This window comes from Hippopotamus amphibius, chromosome 2, assembly GCF_030028045.1.
Source record: "Hippopotamus amphibius kiboko isolate mHipAmp2 chromosome 2, mHipAmp2.hap2, whole genome shotgun sequence".
In the NCBI taxonomy this organism is placed as follows: domain Eukaryota; kingdom Metazoa; phylum Chordata; class Mammalia; order Artiodactyla; family Hippopotamidae; genus Hippopotamus; species Hippopotamus amphibius.
In genome coordinates, this window is record NC_080187.1 from 20130001 (window position 1) to 20153345 (window position 23345).

General features: G+C 40.0%; 1 long non-coding RNA gene across 1 annotated transcript in view; it reads right to left on the bottom strand.

Annotated features, from left to right (window-relative positions):
* The window catches only part of LOC130846791 (uncharacterized), an 84487-nt gene that overhangs the window by 37904 nt on the left and 23238 nt on the right, over nucleotides 1-23345 (bottom strand). Inside the window, exon 2 of the long non-coding RNA XR_009051631.1 lies at nucleotides 19165-19226. This is a non-coding gene — a long non-coding RNA (uncharacterized LOC130846791). The remainder of the gene's footprint in view (nucleotides 1-19164; nucleotides 19227-23345) is intronic.

The following is a 23345-nucleotide window of genomic DNA, read 5'->3' on the forward strand; positions in this document are numbered from 1 at the left end:
GTGGTTCCCAAGGTCCAGTTTCCATTTGGCACTGGCTGAGCCAAATAAGGTTATGGAGTCAAGATTTCCCATCATGGGTTCCAGGATTGGGTATTTGCCAAAGGTCCCAGTTACACTAACTATGAGAGGGGGTGGATCTCCACCCAGGAAAATTAAGAAAGTCCCCAAACTTTGTATGCATAGGAGAATCCCTTCCTTCATTCTTCCCTGAGGGTTGCAGCAGAATATGGTGGAAAAAATTCCAACTGGAAGAGTCTGCTGGGAGTGGCCCTGTGGGTTCCTCTTTCATCATATAAATTTGTTCAAACCAGTACTATTAAAAGTTATGGATTCCACTGGTGAGATCATGAGTGCATTCACTTTCTCTCACAGAAGCATTTCTTCCTTGTGACATCCTCATCATTTCCTCCAGATGAGGAAACTTCTCTTTTTATTATTACATAATTATTTCTCTTGGATTCTGAAATTAGACATGAAATATGCTCTTCCTCCAAGATGTAAGTTAACTACTTAGGAAAAAAGAACCTTATTTTATGCCATAAGTAAAAATAAATTCCATGGATTTGAAAATTTAGATCTTAAAAAACTACAAAAATTGTAAGAAAAATATAAATGAATGTTCATAACATCTTGTAGTAGCAATGTGCTTTCTATTAAATACAGTACTTAAGGTAGAAGTCACAAAAGAAAAAATGAATGGATTCAGCTATAATTTTTTTTAACTCCTGGAGTGGAAAAGTGAAGCGTGGGGACCAAGAGTGGGAAAGCAACTAACTTGTCACTGTGCCACTTTTATGCACTGTAGATTAGCTTTTCAAATAAAACAATAATGCAAAAATTTAAACTTCCATAGTCAAAAAATTAAAGACAAATAATATACTAAAAAGAAAACATATTTGCAACATCTATCACAAACATAGGCTACTACATTTAATACATGAACTAATAAATACTAATAATGCCATGTAGCCTTTTCTTCAGAAATGTGCTTTGCAGACAGACAAATCAAATCAGCTCCAAGGCTCTCTCTTGTCAAATATGTGGCAAGCCATGTTCTCTCTTTGCCTCAGTTTCTTTCTCTGCAGAATGAGGACAACATCCTCCTATAGTATAACAAGTAAAATATCTGATCTTTGTCCCCAAGTCCTGGTACAGAGCTCCTTAAACCCTGAGTAATAAGGATGAGAGAATCATCTCTTGTTCTAATGAGGTGACTCTCAGTGGGCTCCTGGATGAGGTGGGGGATAGTCACTAGAAAGATCAACACTTAATTAGAAGTTTGGAACTTTCAGCCCCATCCTCCAAGCTCATCTGGCTTTTCACTTACATTTTTCATAATAAACCTGTAACAATAAGTACAGCGCTTTCCTGAGTTCTGTGAACCATTCTAGCAATGCATCAAATGTGAGAAGGGGGTTGTGGGAAATCCCAATTTATAGCCAATCTCTCAATGACCTGATTCTTGTAATAGCATCTGAACTGAAGGCAGTCTTGTGAGACTGACTGAGCCCTTAAACCTGTGAGTCTGATGGTATATCTGGATAGTTAGTGTCAAAATTGACAAGTAGTTGGTGTCAGAGTTAGAGAGGTGGTCTTGGAAAAAGCATCACATATTTGGTGTCAGGAGGAAAAAAATCTCTTACCTCCTCATAGAGTAACTGTGTGAATTAGATGAGATAATTGATGTAAGACATTTAGCAAATAGTGGACATCAATAAAATATTAATAGTATCATTGCTAAAAAAAGATGAACCCTGAAATTGGAAAATGGATGAAGATCATTAATAGGTAATTCAAGAAAGAGGACAAACAAATGATCAATCAACAAACAGGATGCTGAACCTCATCAATCATCAAAGAAATGCATCTTCAAATAAGATACCATTTTCTACTCGTTTAATTGCCAAATATTAAAATTAATGGCAATGCCCAGTGTTGGGGTCACTTCAATGTTATGAATTTCCTCAACTGCAAGAAGCAATATGTGTCAAAAGTCCATTAGGATTGACATATATACACTACCATGTGTAAAACAGATAACTAGTGGGAACCTGCTGTATAGCACAGGGAGTTCAGCTCAGTGCTCTGTGATGACTTAGATGGGTGGGATGGGGGAGGGGGAGAGAGGTCCAAGAGGGAGGGGATGTATGTATACATATAGGTGATTCACTTCACTGTACAGCAGAAACTAACACAACATTGTAAAGTAACTATATTCCAACTTTAAAAATGCTTAAAGATTCTCTCCTGCAAGACCACTGGAATCACAACTAATTGCTGAACAATCATCGACATGAAGACACTGGAGCTCACCAAAAAAGACCCCACATCCAGAGACAAAGGAGAAGCTGCAATGAGATGGTAGGAGAGGCAAATCATGATAATAATCAAATCCCATAACTGATGGGTGGGAGACTCACAAACCAGAGAACAGTTATACCACAGAAGTCTACCCACTGGAGTGAGGGTTCTGAGACCCACATCAGGCTCCCTGACCTGGGGGTCCAGCAAGGGGAGGAGGAATCCCCAGAGAATCAGACTTTGAAGGCCAGCGGGATTTGACTGCAGGACTTCCACAGGACTGGGGGAAACAGAGACGCCACTCTTGGAGGGCACACAAAAAGTAGTGTGTGCACCAAGACCAAGGGAAAAAGAGCAGTGACCCTATAGAAGACTGAATCAGAGTTACCGGCCAGTGTGGAGGGTCGCCTGCAGAGGCAGGGGGCAGCTGTGGCTCACCATGGGGATGGGGATGCTAGCAGCGGGGGTTCTGCTCATTGGAGTGAGCCTCCTGGAGTCCACCATTAGCCCCACCAAATAGCCTGTAAGCTCCAGTGCTGGGTTGCTTTAGGCCCAACAACCAACAGGGTGGGAACTCAGCCCCACACATTAGCAGACAAGTGGGCACCCAAACAGGGCAACACTCAGCCCTACCCACCACCAGTCCTTCCCATCAGGAAGCAAGCACAAGCCTTTTAGATAGCCTCACACACCAGAAGGCAGACAGAAGTAGCAAGAAGAACTATACTCCTGCAGCCTACAGAACGAAAACCATAGCCACAGAAAGATAGAGAAAATGAAAAGGTAGCGGACTTTGCACCAGATTAAGGAACAAGATAAAATCCCAGAAAAACAATTAAATGAAGTGGAGAAAAGCAACCTTCCAGAAAAACAATTCAGAATAATGATGGTGAAGATGATCCAGGACTTTGAAAAAAGACTGGAGGCAAAGATCGAAAAGATGCAAGAAAAGTTTAACAAAGACCTAGAAGAATTAAAGAACAAACAAATAGAGATAAGCAACACAATAACTGAAATGAAAAATACACTAGAAGAAACCAATAGCAGATTAACTGAGGCAGAAGGGCGAATAAGTGACCTGGAAGACAGAACAGTGAAAATCATTGATGCAGAAAAGAATAAAGAAAAAAGAGTGAAAAGAAATGAAGACAGCCTAAGAGACCTCTGGGACAATGTTAAATGCACCAACATTTGCATTATAGGGGTCCCAGAAGGAGAAGAGAAAGAGAGAAAGGACCTGAGAAAATATTGGAAGAGATTATAGTTGAAAACTTCCCTTACACATGGGAAAGGAAAGAGCCACCCAAGTCCAGGAAGTACAGAGAGTCCCAGGCAGGATAAACCCAGGGAGAAACATGCCAAGACACACAATAGTCAAATTGACAAAAACTAAAGACAAAGAAAAATTATTAAAAGTAACAAGGGAAAAATGACCAATGACATACAAGGGAACTCCCATAAGGTTAACAGCTGATTTCTCAGCAGAAACTCTGCAAGCCAGAGGGAGTGGCATGATATATTTAAATGATGAAAGGGAAGAACCTACAACCAAGAACACTCTATCCAGCAAGGATCTCATTCAGGTTCAGTGGAGAAACCAAAAGCTTTACAGACAAGTAACAACTAAGAGAATTCAGCACCACCATACCAGCCCTACAACAAATGCTAAAGGAACTTCTCTAAGTGGGAAACACGAGAGAAGAAAAGGGCCTACAAAAACAAACCCAAAACAATTAAGAAAATGGTAATAGGAACATACATGTCAATAATTACCTTGAATGTAAATGGACTAAATGCACCAACCAAAAGTCACAGACTGGCTGAATGGGTACAAAAACAAGACCCATATATATGCTGTCTACAAGAGACTCATTTCAGATCTAGGGACACATACAGCCTGAAAATGAGGGGATGGAAAAAGATATTCCATGCAAATGGAAATCAAAAGAAAGCTGGAGTAGCAATACTCATATCAGATAAGATAGACTTTAAAATAAAATTGTTGCAAGAGACAAGAAAGGGCACTACATAATGATCAAGGGATCAATCCAAGAAGAGGAGATAGCAATTATAAATATATATGCACCCAATATAGGAGCACCTCAATACATAAGGCAAATGCTAACAACTATAAAAGAGGAAATCAACAGTAACACAATAACAGTGGGGAACTTTAACACCCCACTGACACAAATGGACAGATCATCCAGGCAGAAAAATAATAAGCAAACACAAGCTTTAAATGACACAACAGACCAGCTAGATTTAATTGATAATTACAGGACATTCCACCCAAAAGTGGCAGAATACACTTTCTTCTCAAGTGCACATGAAACATTCTGCAGGATAGATCACATTTTGGGTCACAAATCAAGCCTTGGTAAATTTAAGAAAATTGAAATCATATCAAGCATCTTTTCTGACCACAGTGCTATGGGATTAGAAATCAATTACAGGAAAAAAACTGTAAAAAACACAAACACATAGAGACTAAACAATGTGCTACTAAATAACCAAGAGATCACTGAAGAACTCAAAGAGGAAATCAAAAAATACCTAGAGACAAATAACAACAAAAACACAATGATCCAAATCCTGTGGGATGCAGCAAAAGCAGTTCTAGGAGGGAAGTTTATAGCAATACAATTCTACCTCAAGAAACAAGAAAAATCCCAAATAAACAACCTAAACTTACACCTAAAGAAACCAGAGAAAGAACAAACAAAACCCAAAGTTAGCAGAAGGACAGAAATCATAAAGATCAGAGCAGAAATAAATGAAATAGAAACAAAGAAAACAATAGCAAAAATCAATAAAACTAAAAGTTCTTTGAGAACATAAATAAAATGGATAACCTTTTAGCCAGACTCATCAAGAAAAAAGAGGGAAGGGACTCAAGTCAATAAAAGTAGAATGAAACAGGAGAAGTTACAACAGACACTGCAGAAATAAAAAGCACCATAAGACACTACTACAAGCAAATATATGCCAATAAAATGGACAACCTGGATGCAATGCATAGCTTCTTAGAAAGGTATAAACTTCCAAGCCTGAATCAAGAAGAAACAGAAAATATGAACAGACCAATCACAAGTAATGAAATTGAAACTGTGATTAAAAATCTTCCAACAAACAAAAGTCCAGGACCAGATGGCTTCACAGGTGAATTTTTTCAAACATTTAGAGACGAGCTAACACCCATCCTTCTCAAACTCTTCCAAAAAATTTAAGAGGAAGGAACACTTCCAAACTCATTCTACAAGGCCACCATCACCCTGATACCAAAACCAGACAAAGATACTACAAAAAAGAAACTTACACACCAACATTACTGATGAATTTAGATGCAAAATTCCTCAACAAAATACTAGCAAACGGAATCCAACAACACATTCAAAGGATCATACACCATGATCAAAATGGAATTTATCCCTGGGATGCAAGGATTCTTCAATATATGCAAATCAATCAATGTGATACACCATATTAACAAATTGAAGGATAAAAACCATATGATCATCTCAATAGATGCAGGAAAAGCTTTTGGCAAAATTCAATACCAATTTCTGATAAAAACTCTCCAGAAGGTGGGCACATAGGGAAACTACCTCAACATAATAAAGGCCATTTATGAACAACCCACAGCATACATCATTCTCAATGGTGAAAACTGAAAGCATTCCTTCTAAGATCAGGTACAAGACAAGGATGTCCACTCTCGCTGCTACTATTCAACATGGTTTTGGAAGTCCTTGCCACAGCAATCAGAGAAGAAAAAGAAATAAAAGGAATCCAAATTGGAAAAGAAGAAGTAAAACTGTCACTGTTTGCAGATGACATGATACTATACATAGAAATCCTTAGATGCCACCAGAAAACTACTTGAGCTAATCAGTGAATTTGGTAAAGTTGCAGGATACAAAATTAACACACAGAAATCTCCTGCATTCCTATATAGTAACAACGAAAGGTCAGGAAGAGAAGTTAAGGAAACAATTCCATTCACCATTGCAACAAAAAGCATAAAATACCTAGGAATAAACCCAACTAAGGAGGCAAACAACCTGTACTAAGAAAACTATAAGACACTACTGAAAGAAATCAAAAATGACACAAACAGATGGAGAGATATACTATGTTCTTGGATTGAAAGAATCAACATCTTGAAAATGTCTGTACTACTAAAAGCAATGTACAGATTGAATGTAATCCCTATCAAATTATTAATGACATTTTTTACAGAACTAGAACAAAAATCATAAAATCTGTATGGAGACACAAAAGACCCCAAACACCAAAGCAATCTTGAGGGGAAAAAAATGTAGCTGGAGGAATCAGAGTCCCTGACTTCAGACTATACTACAAAGCTACAGTAATGAAGAAAACATGGTACTGGCACAAAAAACAGAAATATAGATCAGTGGAACAGGATAGAAAACCCAGAGGTAAATTATGGTCAACTAATCTAAGACAAAGGAGGCAAAGATATACAATGGAGAAAAGGCAGCCTCTTCAATAAGTGGTGATGGGAAAACTTGACAGCTACATGTAAAAGAATGAAATTAGAATACTCCCTAACACCATACACAAAAATAAACTCAAAATGGATTAAAGGCCTAAATGTAAGGCCAGACACTATAAAACTCCTAGAGGAAAACATAGGAAGAACACTCTTTGACATAAATCACAGCTAGATCTTTCTTGACCCACCTCTTGGAGTAATGGAAATAAAAACAAAAATAAACAAGTGGGACCTAATGAAACAAAAGTTTTTGCACAGCAAAGGAAACTATAAACAAGACGAAAAGACAACCCTCAGAATGGGAGAAAATACTTGCAAAAGAATCAACAGACAAAGGATTAATCTCCTAAATGTATAAACAGTTCATGCAGCTCAATATCAAAAACACAAACAACCCAATCAAAAAATGGGCAGAAGACCAAAATAGGCATTTCTCCAAAGAAGACATACAGATGGCCAACAGGCACATGAAAAGCTGCTCAACATCACTAATTACTAGAGAAATGCAAATCAAAACTACAATGAGGTATCACCTCACACCAGTTAGAATGGGCATCATCAGAAAACCTACAAACAATAAATGCTGAAGAGGGTGTGGAGAAAAGGGAACCCTCTTGCACTGTTGGTGGGAATGTAAACTGATACAGCCACTATGGAGAACAGTATGGAGGTTCCTTGAAAAACTAAAAATAGAATTACCATATGACCCAGCAATCCCAATACTGGGTACATACCCAGAAAAAACGTAATTCAAAGACACATACACCCCAATGTTCATTGCAGCACTATTTACAACAGCCAGGAGACAACCTAAATGTCCATCAACAGATGAGTGGATAAAGATGTGGTACACATACACAATGGAATATTACTCAGCCATAAAACGGAACGAAATTGGGACATTTGTAAAGACATGGATGGACCTAGAGACTGTCATACAGAGTAAAGTAAGTCAGAAAGAGAAAAAGACATATCGTATATTAACACATATATGCGGAATCTAGAAAAATGGTACAGATCAACGGGTCTGCAAGGCAGAAATAGAGACACAGATGTAGAGAACAAACATATGGACACCAAGGTGGGGGGAAGAGGAGTAGGGGTGTGTTGGGGTGGGAGAAATTGGGAGATTGGGATTGCCATATATACATTACTAATAAGAAAAATATATCAAATTGTACACTTTAAATATAAGCAGTTTATTGTATTGTCAATTATATCTCAATAAAAGTTCTTAAAATATAAAAATAAAAATTTTTTAAAAATGCTTAAAAAAAGTTATACACATACTCTTTGACCCCAGTATTTTATTTCTGAGAATGTATCCTAAAGCAGGAAAGTAAAACATAAATGTACACAAATACTTAGAGGCAAAAATGCTCATTATGGCACTAGTCATAATAGCAAATAAAGAGAAAAATAGAAGCCATCTAAAAGGTCTGCAACCAGGCAAATCATTAAACAAAGTAGGATTCATCTTTAGTACTGATAGAATATCATGCAGCTACTACAACAAAAATATTTAATGGTAATAAAGATTTTCATGATATAGAAAGTGATTAAAGGAAGGTTACATAACAGTTTATATAGTATTTAAAATTATATACACATTTGGTAAAGTGTAAAGGTATGTATCAAAATATTCTAAAGTTATTAAATTATAGCAAAATGATAGGAAGCTGTACTTTGCCCCTTATTGGTAAATTCTAAAGTATTTACAATACACAGTTACTTTTGAAATGCTTTTTTAAACAGTAAACTTTTTAATGCAATTCTTACTAAGCTATTGTAAAGAGTGAAAATCTATCAAGACTATTCTCTTTAAAGTATTCTAAAAAACTAAGAAAAAAACAATTATTCACGTGGGTTTTCTCAGTCTACTCTCAGTTGTTTTTTTGTGGGTTTTTTTTTTTTTTTGCTAATCATTTATTTCCATATCACATTTTCTTTATCCATTCATCCATTGATGGATACTTAGATTGTTTCTATACATTTACCATTGTACGTGATGCTGCAATGAACAAGGGGGATACATATATCTTTTCAGATTAGTGTTTTTGTTTTTTTCAGATAAATATCCAAAAGTGGGGTGGCTATAAAGAAATAGCCAGAAAAGCTGGTTTGGCACTTTTCTTAACTTATAAGGAGAAGTAATGAAGCTTTAGAGAGTTTCTGCTATCCTATTCACATTTGTGAATAGGGTATTATTACTAACTCCTCACCTAGTGGTCCAACCCAAATGCCCTGAGCTGATGGTCCCAAACATCTTCAGAGAAGAGCCATGGAGTTCTCAGTGGTCTGACTCTAAGTGGGCACTGGTAATGGATAGGCAGTGTCTCAGTCTGTCTGGGCTGCTATAACAAACTATCATAGACCGGGGGACTTATACATAGACCAGGTGACTTATAAACAACAGTCAATTATTTCTCACACTTCTGGCAGCTGGATGTCCAAGATCAGTCAGCTTCTGATGAGAATTCCCTTCTAGGATGCAGAATTATTGTATCCTCCCATGGTAGAAAGAGGGCAGGAGCTCTCTGGGGTCCTTTAATAAGGGTCTTTCCACCCTCTTGACCTAATCACCTCCCAAATGCCCCACCTCCTAATACCATCACATTGGGGGTTAGGATTTCAACATATGAATTTTGGAGGGACACAAACATTCAGTCCATTGCAGGCACGTTTCCTCTCTAGGTCTTTCTGTCTTGTAAAGGATAAAGGCATAAAGTTTTCTGTGTTGTTAAACTTTTTACATGCCCGGAGTCAGCCAATTAATTGAACAGGTGAAAACCACAAGTAGAATTTTTGGCAGAGCAGTACTTTACTAAATGAAAAACATTGCACAACGCTCCTTCCTACCACTGTCACTCCCAAGATGCACATTTTTATTTTAGGGGAAAAAAACTGATAAAGTGTATTAAAATTGGAATAAGAACTGAGTGTAGCCTTCAAGGACAGGACTGTCTGAAATCTCTCAGTCCGGGGGAGGAACACCTCCCAGCAGAGGCCAAATCCCCATGTAATCTTCCAGTCTATTTCACTTGAACCTGGGCAGGGCTGAGGTTCATCCCTGTGGCTGAAACCTTCACCTCTATGCCTAGCCCTCGACTGCCAGGGACGTGCCAGGCCTGCTGCCCAGCCAAGGCTCTCTCCGAGAGAATTTCAGGAACCCCAGCAGCAAACGGTGGCTACTGATTGGTGCATTAACAATTCAAAGGTAATGAATGATAATCAAACTGGCCTCTTTCTGAGTAGCTCTCTATACATGCCAAGCACTGTGCTAGATGATCTGTGGGCTTATCTCATTTAAAGCTCACAACGATGCTATGGAGCAGGGTCTGTTGTTGTTTTTGTTTGTTGTCCCCACTTCAAGACAAAAAAACCCCTGAGGCTCAGAGAAGCTAACTAACTCATCCAAGATCTCAAGTCTAGTGAGTGGCAGACCTGAGACTCTTGTCACCTCCCCATCTGCCCTCTCTCTGTACCCTCCTCCCTCCGATCTATTTTCTGCTCTGACTGAGCTACCTGTAGTTTCCCGAAGGCACCAGGCATTTCACATCCTCTGTGCCTTTGCTGAGACTGTGGTCCCCGTTCAGAGAGTCATGGCCTCCCACCCCCTTGTTTGGCTTGCTGTCTCCCACCCATCATTTAAGACCAGTGTGACAGTTCTGCATCCAGGAAACCCTCCTAAACCAAACTTCTCAGATTAAATTAAACACAGAGATATTCTTGCCCTTCTCTGGACATGCCACAACTATGCTTTTCTCTAGGGTCTACGGAGATGATTTTCCTTCCACCTAAAACAGTCTTTGTGCACACGCACGCACATACACAGATGCATGTACATGCATGCTCACATGCATGCACACAAATGTCTCTTTCCCCTAATCCTACTCCTCCTCAGGTGTCCTGGAATAGAAGTCAAGGACTCTGTGAAACCTTCCCTGAGCCGTGCCCACAGCCCCCTTTCGCAGAGGGCAGTGTCTCTGCTTTGCAGCCCCACACACGGGATTTCTTTCATATCACACTCTTCATACTGATTTGTCATTGTTTCCACATCACAACTGAACTCCTTTAGGGCAGTGACTGGGTAAGAGCCAGGCACGTAACGGGTGTTCAATAAATTTTCATTGAATCAGTGAATGTTCCCCCTGCCTGCTTCCTTTTGTTTGTGCCCCTAGACTGTGGAACTAGAGAATTATGTGCCTCAGTATCTTGTTTCCACTTTGGTTGAATTGTTATTGAAACCAGAGGCCCCATGATTTTATGGCAGGAAATGAAGAATCCTGAAAGAATACAAAGAAATTCTTGCCAGGAGAATGAAACACTCTGGGGTAGAAAATATCATTTTTCCAAAGACTAGAAGTAATCTGGGCGGGGGAAGGTAGAGACCATTAGCCAAGAGGAAGAAAGAAAGATATCCAATGATCATGGAAAGGAGTTGTTTATTTCCAGGAAACTCATATATGAGATACTCCTTCAATTGCAATGGTTCCTAGTGATATAATCTTTACCTTGACACTAAGATGCTTCCCTTGTTTGTTTTGGGGAATTGTATTTACTCACCTTATATTTGTTATGAGAAATTAAACTTATTTAACATGCTTGTAACAGTTAATCCACTGACTTTTCTCATTCATCTTGTCATATTTAATCCAAATGGTAATTAAAATGGCACAAATTCTCTTGGAATTAGAAAAAAACATTTGTAAGTTTGTTATTCTTTATATAGTTTATATAATTTAAAATAAATTATTATATATAAGATTCATTTTTAAAACTCAATGCAGGTTGAGACAAAGCGAGAGAGTAGCACAGACATATATATACTACCAACTGTAAAATAGATAGCCAGTGGGAAGTTGCTGTATAACAAAGGGTGTTCAACTCGAGGATGGAAGATGCCTTAGAGGACTGGGAGGGGGAGGATGGGAGGACTCGAGGGATGGTGGGGGGGAGTCAAGGGAGGGAGGGAGGGAATACAGGGATATGTGTATAAAAACAGATGATTGAACTTGGTGTACCCCCCCAAAAAAAATAATTAAAAAAAAAAAAAACTCAATGCAGGTTAATATCATCAGTTACAAGTTATGTTGACAGCATGAACCCTTGATATGGTATGGTGGCAATGACACTACCTCTGTGGTTTTCCTCCCCAAAACCCATAACTCTATTCTAATCATGAGAAAAACATCAGACAAACTCTGATGAAGGGTATTCTACAAAACAACTGACCAATTCACCTCAAAACTGCCAAGGTCATCAAAAACAAGAAAAGTCTGAGAAACTGTCACAGATAAGAGGAGCCTAAGGAGATATGATGACTAAAATGTAATGTGATACCCTGGATAGAATCCTGGAACAGAAAAAGAACATTAGGTACAAACTGAGGAAATCTGAGTAAAATGAGAAATTTTGTTAATAATATTACACCAATATTAGTTCATTAATTATAGCAAATGTATCATACTAATATGTTAGTAAGAGGAGGAAATTGGTTACAGGTATATGGGAACTCTCTGTACTATCTGTGCAATTTTTCTGTAAATCTAAAACTATTCTAAAATTTCTACAATAAAAGGTTTTTTAAAAAAGAAAACTCAATGTAGAATTATAACAATGTTCTATGTCTTTTTTTCTTCCCATTCCCAAATGATTGCTGTTCTGTTTTTCTTCTCTCCACTCTTCCTTTCCTTGCCTTAATAAGCACAGTCCTCAAACAACTCCTCCAAGTGATCCTGTAAATGGCTTATAGCAATAGACTGAGAGCAGGTGAGTGTATATGGTAGACTGATTGGATTAATGACCCAATTCTTCCTGTGTTCATACATCATGCCCTTTGTCATGTGCTTCTTAGTTTATTTCTCCACTGCTTGAATACTGTCTGGCCTACTGACGTGCTTTGGCTAATGAGATGTTAGTAAACAGCATGCAATCGGAGACTTGAAAAAGGGCCTGAGCATTTCAATTTGCTTCTTTTACTTCTGCCACTGCCATGTGACCTGGCCTGAGCTAGACGGCTGGAGGATAAAAGTCATGTGGAGCAGAGCAGAGACACCCAGCCTAGATCAGCCAACAGTCAGCCTACTCCCAGACATGTGAGCCAGCTCATCCAAAGTCAGCAGAGCTACCTAACTGACTCACTGCTGTCCACAAATCCATGAGCAAACCCAGCCAAGATCAAGTCTAACCCAGCTCATCTGAATAGCATTGATTCCAGAGCTAAATAAATATGTTGTGGTCAGTTGTCACATAGCATTTTTGTAGCAATAGACAGCTGATGCAACACCAACAAATATGCAAGTGTGGATCCATCTCAACTGGAGATTCCTTCGTAGAAAAGAGAGATGAAGGGAAAATTCCAGGAACCCCTCCCCCCCCCATAGAAGAAAAGAGCAATAGGACCCCATGACCAGATCTTTAATTACCAAACCAGTTTCATCTCAAACCACTTTCAGCATTTATCCTTATACTCAGTAATACCAAATTCCCTAAATTTCCCTACCAGTATGGGGAGTCACTCTCAGAAAGTGATTAAGTTTATCAGGTTCTGGTGTCAGACTGTCTGCGTGCAACACCACCACTACCCTGGGCAAGTCACCTGATCGGCTCCTTCTTGTGTACAATACTGACGATAACAGTACATATCTCATAGAGTTGTGAGGGTCAAATGAGTGAGTAGATCTAAATCGCTAAGAACAATGTCTGATACAAATAGTATGTACTCAGTAAATGTTAACCAAAGGTTTCATAGTAGCAGCAGCAGTAGTATTCTCAGACTAATTTGTCTATCCAGAAAGTTCTTTCTGCTCTTCTTCACCTAGATAATTTCTAATCCTCCTTGAAGGCTCTTGCCATCTTCTCCAAGAAGCCTTGCTTGGCCCTAGCACAACCCATCCGTGCACCTTCCTCTGAAGTCAGAGAACTTAGTACTTTTACCTTCCCCTGAAGCTTGAGACATAATTTTCAAACAACCTCTATGCAACTGCCTTTCCCTCTAGACCGTAAGTTTCTTGAGGATGGAGTCTATACCTTGTTGTTCACTGAGTAACCCAAATATCAGGCTCAGAGCTACAGGTACTACGCCTCTTAAGACCTAGATGAGACTGTCCTGAATCCCCGTCACTCATCTTGAGGAAAGCTTGGGCACCTCCTCAGGTTTGCTGACAATTCCCTGAGAACTGAGCCTCAGCTTCTACCAATGGAATCAGTTCATTTATGCCTTGTCCTGCTTGTTGTAGGCACTCCCTCACTTCTTTAAAAGTTGATGCAGATCTGGAATTTGACTTATTTCTTTATTTGCAGTACATGAGCTCACAGGACCTTGACACATGCAGCAGACATTACAAGAGGTTTACAGAGGTTACAGGAGTGAAGATGGTATTGCATTACAATAACCCTGGTCTTCAAAAAGTTCCTCAGCTGCTGCTTCCCCACCAACATCAGCCCTCATGCCTCTCTTCTCTCCTCACCCTCCATACCCAAATTCCTGCTGATCTGTTACCCTGACTCCTTCAGCTCCTTCTGTTTCCTTATCTCTAACCAGACCCCTTGGGGAGGGCTTACTCACAACCCCAGGTGCTGCTTAGTAAATAAAGTACTTTTTCCCCAGGAGGAATTCTGGGGCTAGTTTCTAGTTCTTCTTATACAGTGCTAGCCAGCACAGCACCCAGCTTATGGTAGATACCCTACCCTACCCTAAGTATCAACTTAAGTCAAATTTTCAGGCAACATCTAGACAGACTCAGGTAAGAATGGACTCAGATAAGACATATGAGAAAGGAAACAAAGGCCAAACAATAGACTGAGAGTTTTGCTTATGATTCTTATAAACTTTATTAAATTTGTCATCATCAAAAGGGAAAATTCATCCCAAGCTACAGGCAAGGGAGAGCAGGAGCTGAAAGCAAGGTCTTTGGAGTCTAGGGAACCTAGGATCAAATTCTAGTTTTCTAACGAACCATCACCATTACCAAGTAATTAACTTCTCTGAGCTCCAATATCCTTAGCCATAAAATGCAAATAATGGTACACAGGCCATGGCCTTGTTGGAAAGAGTAAATGAGAAGTACGCGAAATGTCCCACACAGGCCTAGCCCATAGTAGGTGCAGTGACAAAAGTTTCTCTCATCTAATGAGGAGATGGGTCTTCATACCTAGGAATCCTGGGAAAGAAAACCCAAGAGATAGAACAGAGGCCCTAAGGTATTCATTTGCTTCTCTCCTATGCATCCAGAATGGTACTAATTACAAACCACCCTTGGAAGAAATGAGGAAATTGTTGCCCAAATCATTTTCTGTGTTCTGTGGCACAGATGAGGCTCCCTGTTGAGAAAGCCTGGGATAGCAGGAGGTAGGACTAAGGAGCTGGATTCCTAGAAACATGATATGAGAAGGAGAGTTTCTTGGATATTTTAGGCCTGAGAGGAAAAAAATGATCTAGAACTTTAAATAGTTGAAGACCCCTGTGATCTCCTCTAAGGCTTTCCTATGGTTTCTCTTCTCTCAGAAAAATCACGTCAAAGTCCCAACATGCAGGACCTCAGATACATGGCAGGTCTCAGATTCATGAAGATGTTTTGACCTTAATTTCAATTATGGTTGTATATCACAGACCAGTATTGTCAGGATTAAAGAAGGCATTCATTATGCAGCCTTTAACTTGAGCCAGTAACCAAAAGCCATGCTTCCCAGGGAGCTTAACGAGTGCCATATATGACCAAATATAAAGCAACCCCACAATAAGGAGAAGCCTTACTACCCCTGACAAAATATCAATAAAAAAAGATTTGTGATCAAGCTGAATATATAACCTTTTAGGGATATGCAAGGAATAGTTACATTTCTATTCATGATATTTAATACAGCAATTAGGTTATAGAACCACATCTAAGACAACATAAAATTATATTAACGTGGAAATATACTGCTTTCTCCCACTCGTGGGTGTACTGTAATAACTTTATTCAAAGTCTTCATGTGCATCTTCAACATCATTGTCTTTCTCATCATTAGAGCCATTTTTTGAATCATCTAACCCAGTTTTTCAAGTGTATCGTCTATTCTTCTGCTTCAGTACCATAAGCTGACCCACAAATCATATTCACACCTCAAATGCAATCCAAAGCAACAATTCACATTTTCAGAACACTGGAAAATTTTGTTTTTACTTGTCTTCTAGTGTATATTTGTGATACTCAAAACATAACCACTTTAATTCTATCATTTTATGAGGCCATCTGTTTAACTTTCACCCATCACTTACATTTGGGAAGGCAGAAGCCAAGGAAAATTACTGAATCTGGGTTATATTCCTTTGCCTATCATTCTAAGTGACTACATCAGGTTGTATACTATTTGGACATACAGAGTAATACTTTTTATGAAGTCTGTTTCATCCTATGAATAGCACAAATGTATTACAATATATTTTTGGCACTACAAATTCTAAGTTGTTAAATTTTTACAATCAATATAACATATAAATTCTGTATTTTTGCTTTTTAATCTTTGCTTAAACTATAAGCCCTCACCTTATAAAACCTGCCTACATCATTTGTTCTCCCCAAATACAAAGATCTCCATCTTTCCTGTCTTGCCTTTTTGCTTTCTCATTCACAGCTCTGAAATTCATTCATTCATTCACGGAATTCATCAAGTGTCTTATTAGTTCATGAACATCAAAAGAAAGTGACCTGATTGAACCTGGTGTACCCCAAAAAAAATAAAAAAAATAAAAAATAAAAATTAAAAAAAAAAAAAAAAAAGAAAGTGACCTCATGTTGCCATAAGTCAACAGCATGGGATGCAAATTCATTTCATAAGACTTGTCATTTTCACTAAACTTACATTTTTTTCCTGTTCCAATTCAAGTACAGTTGAGTAATTTCTCTTGTTCTCTAAACGGTACTTAAATCAGGTTCCTTTATCAGTCTCTTGACTTTTCAGATAGCTCTCAGCATGACCAAAAATAGAAAGGCCAGAATGAACCAAGCATTGAAGGGGAATTCAGGATCCTGGCCTGGCCCAAGAGTAAGTTCACACTAGAATAATGGTGAAAGAGAATGTGCAACAAGAGAGCCTGACTGGCTATTTGGACATTACTTTTTGGGTAGTGGGAGCCACCGAATATTTTTTAGCTGACAACATTTTTTTAAAAAGTCCACAGATCATTTAGGATAACGTGGCCTTTGGGATCAGAGAAAACACTACATCTAAATCTGGTCACTTAATAACAATAAGATCTTGGGCATCTCACTTGCTATAAGCTTCTGTTATTTAGGTAAACATAATAATATAAACCTCAAAGAGTTGTTGAGAGGATTTTAAAAGACAATGACTGTAAAATGCTTAGCATAGAACCTGGCATAAAATAGGTGCTCAATAAATGGTGGCTGTCAAGTCATATTATGAAGTCATGTCTGGGGAAAATTAATCTATTAGAGGTGGATATGCATGAAGGATTAGAGGCAGAGAGATAACTGTATTGATAATATACAGGAAGGCTGGGATAATGGCTTGGAATCCTGCAAGCCCTGGAGATAAACAGGACAGATGGGACAAGACTAAGGATGACCCAGATAGCCAGCCCAGCTAATCAGCTAAATGAGGGAACATCAGTGCCTTCCAGAAGGAATGTCAGGACAATGGAAAAAAGGGGATAAAAGCACTGGATGACCCAGATAGCCCTGCTAAACAGCTAATCAAGGAAACTTCAGTGCTATTCAGAGGGAATTCAAGACAGGAAAAAGAAGAGGATAAACTTGCTTCTAGACACAGTGAGTTTAAAGTCATGGTGGTAAAACCAAGGAAATGTTTACTAGAAAGCTGAAAACATGAAATGCTCAAGAGATAAGTCACAGTGAGAAAAAGAGGCTTTGGAAAGGCTTCCACTGAGGCAAGAGTTAAGATGGTAGAAACAGAACTCTCCACAAGGTGGGACAACTGAACCACATGGAGCTGATGAGACAGGCTCTCTTACACACTGGTTTTATTCTGGTTTGATTTTCTTTCCTGTTCAACTCAAAACTCCAAGAGAACAGAGAGGCTGTGAACAGGGATGCTTATCACTGTGTCTCCAAAGCCAAGTTTAGGGTTGGGCATGAAGCAGACTTTTCTTGAACATTGTTCTTCTAATCTGTCACACATGAGATAATCAGGGAGACCACAGCAAGTCCAGGCTCAATGCTAAGTGTTTTATATTCTTGTCATTTAAAATGCACTCAACATGGGACTTCCTAGGTGGCGCAGTGGTTAAGAATCTGCCTGCCAATGTGGGGGACACAGGTTCGAGGCCTGCCCCAGGAAGATCCTACATGCTGCGGAGCAACTAAGCCTGTGCGCCACAACAATTGAGCCTGTGCTCTAGAGCCCGTGAGCCACAATTATTGAGCCTGTGTGCTGCAACTACTGAAACCCACACACCTAGAGCCCATGCTCCACAACAAGAGAAGCCACCACGAGAAGCCCATGCACCACAATGAAGAGTAACCCCTACTCTCAGCAACTAGAGAAAGCCCGTGTGCAGCAACGAAGACCCAACATAGCCAATAAAAAAATAAATCCAATAAATAAATAAAAATAAAATCCACTCAACAATTCTTTGATGTGTATATTATGTTGTTATTATGTTTGCCTAAATAACAGCAGCTTATGCAAAAGGAGACGTCTAAGATCTTTCAGTTATTGGACTCTGTGATTATCTCAGGCAGTTCTGAAGCTCTAATCATCCCTTCCTAGGTCTTTGATTCTTATAAACTAGGGAAATAAATTACTAGTAGAAAACATCTTTCAAAACATAGAGTTTAAAAAAAATAGAGTTTTGCTGGGCACCAGAATTACAGAATAATAAAACTGTCCCTGATAGGGAAGAGTTGAGAGCTGCTTCTGGGCAGGGATTTCAAAGGAGAAGGGGTGGAAGCAGTCAAAAGCAATGAATTGGTCAAGAACTCTGGAGGACAGACACACTGCCCCTCCCTGTGTGTGTGATTCCAGCATAGGGAAACAATCCCCTTTGCCTGGATTACTAAAATAGGACCCCGTTGGAGTGGGGGTGGGGACCTATCAAAGAGGATTTAGCCCATGTCCTTGATAGAAGGGAGAGAAAGGCAGCCTGAGGAGGAAGACCAGTCTGGCTCAGACCGCACCTGCTTCTTGCAGCCCCTCCCTGCCAGGCTGGGACTCTCCGAGCTCACACCTCACCAGCTCTGCAGGGTGCTTTCCTCTCTTTCATTTCTAGACTCCCGGCTTGACATTTCCTAGTACCAGTGTGCCACTCTCATCATTCCATTGGAATGAATGCCATCTTATGGGTATATTTTTCAAGAAGAATCAATACTCACCTCTCTACAAACGGCAAGAGGGGAAGATGATGCAGCCATGGAAAGTCCAAATCTTCTGATACCTGAAAACCAATCACAGTTGGATAAGGCTGTGGTCAGACACGTTCAACAATCAAGCTTCCTGAGGGACTTTCCTCCATAGGTTTCTAGGCTTTTCAAGATGTTTCTACCACCATCACGACAGGGGAAATGACTCCAGCTAGCCTAAGGAAGTCAACATCACATAGATCAAAATGATTGCATCCCTTCTACCTACCAAAAGAATTCTACTGTATATCTCCCAGCCAAAATATAGGTTTCAGGAAATATCCCCATTAGCCACTTCAAAGCGGCTGCAGTAAAGCATTCTAGAATGGTCTCACCTTGCCCATGAAGAAGAAAACAAAATTCCCCCAACAACTAGCTTTGTTTCTCCTCCCCCAAAAGAGGGATGAAACAATAATAAATCAAACATCTCCCCTCTAACACCAAATTCTGTCCCATGGAGTGTAGAACTGGCTCACCTGTGTGACTGGCTGGTCTATAGCTGAAGTAACTGCCAAATATAGGGATTTAAACCACAAACCCAAACAGGAAACCACAATTTGAGGAAACCATGTACACATCTCTCTCTGATCCCCTCACCCCAGAAGGGGAAACAATCTGAGGACAGTGTCCAGGGCCACTTTTCCTATTCTGCAACAGTACCAAATCTGACAACTGGTAGCCAAGCTTCTTTTGAAAGGGGAGAGAGGGAGTTCTGCTAATCCCAAAAGCAGATATTGCCAGACCTAGGCAAGGCCTGGTGATGGCAGGAGAGCACATGATTGTTGCCCAGTTTTTCAAACATAATAACCTCAGAGTAAGACCTGTGGGTCAACAGACCTAAAGTTGACTCTTCGCTGGTCCATAAGCGCCTCAAAAGCAGAGATCTTGTCTGTCTTGTCCACTGCTGGCTCCCAAGCACCTAAGATAGTGCCTGGCACACAATATGTACTCAAAAAATTGTTTGGATAAATGAATAGATGCCTCCAATTTGGTTTCTACTTGGAATTAGTGATTAATTTTAATGAAAGACACCTGACATATCATTGCTCCATGGCAACACAAGACCTTCTGGAGGCAAGAACAGATGCACAGGGTGGTCCATAGGGTGTTGATGACTTCCCTTCCTCCAGCATTTCACAAAAAAGCACTGATTTGGGATCAGACCAACCTGGCCTCAAAGCCTGGCCCTACCTCTCTCTCTCTGGGTAAATCTGGGCAAGTTAATCCACTTCCCTGAACTTCCCATCACTAAAATGGGAACAGTAATTATTGACCTCATATGGCCTTTGTGGGAATTAAACAGACTAGGTTGTGTCAAATAGCTAACAGAGTACCCGGCCCATAGCAGGTGTTAAATGTTATGTACCTGGTGTTATTATCACCAGCAAGGTGGAGGAAGGAAGGGCAAACAGTGAGTGACCTCCTAATGTCTATTTCCTCCATTCTTCTCCATTCCTCTCTAGACATCATTACCCTTCTGCCCAAGCTCCTGCTGTCAGGAAGAAAGACCAAGCTGGACATTCAGGACTCTAGAGGTCCACTTACCACAAACTTTCACCTATTTTAGCCAGTGCTGGGCTAGTTAGTACATGTTTAATAGCTGGTTCTCTGAGGGAGAAAAAAGGCCTTGATTTATAGCTTTTGCCAATTTCCATGGTGTAAATATCACCCACATAGCCAATTTCAAGCTGTCAAGGTGATAATATGGAATATAGAGTTGGTAAGAGATGAGTAATACATATCATTACATCATATTTTCACCATTTGGATACAATAAACATAAATAACCTCAAGAGTAAAATAATCATAGTAATAGTAAAATGTAGTAAAATAATTAAGAAGTGATGTCTCGAATATTCCCTTACTTTTATTTTCACTATAATTCATTTGATTATAAATTTACATAATTTTCAACAATGGCTGTTTCATGACCAGCTTGCAAAATTCCTGAAAATTTAATAAGCAGGCCAGTGTGAACTGGCTCCAGCACAACATTGATTCTAGCTGACTTCTGCCTCTAATGTCAGTCTCATCAGAATGGAGTTTGGGCAAATGCAGTGGGCCTGGACATTAAAAGACTCCAATGACCAATGAGATTTCCCCAGAAATCAAGACAACTTTCAGGGAGACAAATTCTCCTTTGATCTGCTTTAAAAATCCCTCCAGAAGAAAGCAGTCATCCTTTGGGGTCTTTAAATGAGGAGATTATTTGGTTTCTTATGTTCAGGGAAAACCCAGCGTAAGTCAGCACACTGGAAAACCAGAAACAATCTATAAAGTTGGGATGATGCAGTAATGTCTGGAGAAAAGAGCATGGGTCATCACCTGCCTCTGGCCACCACGTGGCTATGCGTCTTTAGGCAAGTGACTTCAGCTCCCATAGCCTCATTTTCATCATCTGCAGAATGGGGACAGCACCTTCCAATAAGTGTGGCTGTGAGGTTGATGAAATCATGTATTCCAATCGACTCTGTGAACTGTGAAGCATCGTAAACACATAAAGCATAGCCTCTATGTGAGGAATGAGACAGAAACCTGGAGTGAGGAAGAGCTGGGTGGGAAAGGAAGGAAGAAGCAGACAGAGGGTAATTTAGACAGGGGACAATGGAAGAAACCAGGAAGAAGAGGTTGGGAGTAGGAGGAAGATAAGGGAAGTGGGGGTGAGAGAGGGCAGTAAGCAGTCCATTGCATTTGGATTCGTTGCCTCAATGTTTTTCCCACCCTCTAGTCACACTCACTGCAGGAGGTTCTTCCTTATTTCTTAACAGCTCCCATGTTCACCCTAGGACAAAGCTTTTGTACCACCCCCAATACCAAGAATGAATTCCAGCTTTCTCAGCTTGTACCCTGTGGCCTTCCTCACCCATGTGTATCCCTTCTTTATCACAGATGGAACCACCTCAGCTACAGCTGGCATTAGAATTACCTGACATGCAGAGCTCTATTTTGACAAAAATCCTTCTTCAGCTCAACCATGTTTCTGTCTCTGTCTGACATGAAGCTGGAAGTACTGCTGGGTCTCAAATGAGAAAAAAATGAAAATCAATCTCAATCAAGGCAACGGCTTGCTTTTGTAATGCCTTCGTTAATCAGGCATTTTTGTGCAAGGATTCTTAAGACAGGCTCTTTCAAAAACACTCCATTCTCTGGCCAAGGCGGGGTAGAGATGGGATAGATGGATTGATGTACAGTGCTGAGATTTTTCAGCAATGGAACAGGCAATTCAGGAGGTAAATGTCTTCTCATTACAGGAAGGACCAAGAAGAGATGGGGCAATGTCTTCAGGAGTAGGCATGTCAGAGAGGTGTTGAGAGCACTCAACAAGTTGGCTTCTCAAGATTCTTCCAAACCTTAGACTTGCCTACAATCATTCAAATATACCCAGCCTCAGCTCCCATCCTTCAAGTTTCACAACATAGTTTCTTCACCCTTTAGCAGAGCTATTATGAAAACTGAAACACTCCCTCCCCCCAGTACACTCCACCAATAGAATTATGGGGAGTCTACAAAATGATATTCCTCCTAAGGACACTCATTTCCCAGGGTATCTCCAATCCCAGCCATAGTTACACTTTATTTTTGTCTTTGAGGCCATCACAGCAACTTGGGTTCAGAAGTATTTAACTTTATTTAACCTTATAGATGGGGAATCTGAGGACCCCCTCCCATATCCCTGGCCCCTGCCTTAATCATCTCTCACCTGGTCAAGTGCCACAGGCTTCCACTGGTGGCCCTCCTGCCAGCCTCTCTCACTCCAACTCATCCCCCACACAGCAGTAGAATGATCATTTTGAAATACAAATGTGACCATGTTCCTCTTCTGCCTACAATTTTTCCATAGCGTATCACTGTCCACAGGTACAAAAGTCCCAATGAGCCAGGTTTCACTGGATCTTCATAACCTGTGCCCTCCCTTCTTCCCTGTTTTCCTCTCCGCATAGCCTATACTGGAGCTGTACCCAATCACAATCGATTACCCAAAGACACCATGCTACCTCCTGCCTCCATGCTTTATGCAAGTTATTCTCTCCTTTGAGAGCAGTGCCACTGGCCCATCATCACCCCTACTCCCCCTGGTAAAGGTCTCTTCTTTCCTTAATGCCTATCTCAACACCTCCTCCTCTTTAATACCTTTCCAGAACCACTCGAGCAGG